The following is a 1824-nucleotide window of genomic DNA, read 5'->3' as shown; positions in this document are numbered from 1 at the left end:
CAGTGATGGTGAACCTTTTGAGCTCGGCGTGTCAGCATTTTGAAAAACCCTAACTTAACTCTGGTGCCGTGTCACATATAGAAATTTTTTGATATTTGCAACCATAGTAAAACAAAGACATATTTTTGATATTTATTTTATATATTTAAATGCCATTTAACAAAAATCAACCAAAAAAATGAGTTTGCGTGTCACCTCTGACACGCGTGTCATAGGTACGCCATCACTGGGTTAGAGCGTCGGCCCGTGCACTGAAGGCTCCATTGGTTCAATTTCTAGTCAAGGGCCCGCACAGGAGGCAGCTGATCGATGACTCTCTCTCGTCATTGATGTTTCTATCTCTCCCTCTCCCTTCCTCTATGAAATCAATAAAAATATATTTTTTTAAAAATGTTACCTTAGGAGGATTTTTTTGGTACCTCACATTAGATTTTGTCCTATTTTATCTAATAAATCCAAAAAATTGAAATGTTGAAACGGATATACAGTCTTTTACATGAGCAAGAGAATTCTTGGTTTCAGTTTTTGAAGGGGAAAAATCTGATCTATTTTGTTAAGCAGGCTGGATTACATTCCTTCTACACATTGGTCCTTGCGAAAACTTCTAAAATCTTTGTTACAAATGTGCTACATGTTTTAGGAATTTAAAAAGCGTCTATACCTTCTATATTCACTAGTTCATGTGAAACTTTCAAGAAACCATCTGAAGTTGGTTGAATAAGTGATACTCTCTCCATTGTAAGTGTGAAGAAAATGAGCATTTTCATATGTTGCCTGAGACCAGTGACCTATTGAGAATGTCACTAACAGAACTTGGAAGGTTGGTCACCTGGCCTGTAAAGTAGATTCCCCTGTTCATCTGAATTCCTTGATTGGTTTCTATATGCAAACTTGGGGGTAGAAGTTGTTTAAAAAGAAAGGAAAAAATAAAAGGCCTGCATAGAAGGAGAAAAATTTGTGAAGAGAAGAGAGGGGGACAAGGAAGAGGCCAGAGAACTGGGTGGAAGCAGGGGCCTTCCTTGGCTTCCTTAAACTTGTAATAATTCCTACTGAATCTCCAAAATGCTTGGTGTGACTGTATTTTTTGTGAAAACTGAATTTTCTATCATTTGAGCATTCATTTACCAACCAGTGATCAGTGGTAAACGGCTGTATGCAAACATTGCCCCTGGGTGCTGGGGCACTGGCAGGATCAAGGGCTTTCTTCGTTTAAGGCAGGATCCCTCCTCACCCTGCAGAGGTTAAGATCTCCTGCGGTTCAGCAACCTGTGACATCCTCTCTGTGACGGTGGATGCAGGGCTGTGTGACTGACCTTCCCACCCTTCGGAAGAACTCACTGGGATAACAAAAAATAAGAAACTCACTCTGTAAACTCACATCTATAGAATGTTTTGCAAGTGTTTGCAGTGTTGGGGGATTGACAGCATTTCCATCACAGTGGTTGATGTGGTCTTAAAAAAGAAACATTCTATAAAAACATCTAACACTTTAACAGGGAGATTGCATGCTGATTGCCAATAGGACTACTGCAGCTTGTGCCTGGCCTGATGACCTGTACTGTTTTTGTTGTTGTTTTAATTGAGTCGATCATTTTCAGCTTCTCTGTTTTAAAAAATGTATTAGTCTTTTTTTATTTTTAAACGGCTATATGCAAACATTGCCCCTGGGTGCTGGGGCACTGGCAGGATCAAGGGCTTTCTTCGTTTAAGGCAGGATCCCTCCTCACCCTGCAGAGGTTAAGATCTCCTGCGGTTCAGCAACCTGTGACATCCTCTCTGTGACGGTGGATGCAGGGCTGTGTGACTGACCTTCCCACCCTTCGG

The sequence above is a fragment of the Myotis brandtii genome, unplaced genomic scaffold (assembly GCF_000412655.1).
Source record: "Myotis brandtii unplaced genomic scaffold, ASM41265v1 scaffold441, whole genome shotgun sequence".
Classification (NCBI taxonomy): Eukaryota; Metazoa; Chordata; class Mammalia; order Chiroptera; family Vespertilionidae; genus Myotis; species Myotis brandtii.
The sequence above is the reverse complement of the archived record's forward strand: the minus strand, read 5'-3'. Positions refer to the sequence as shown.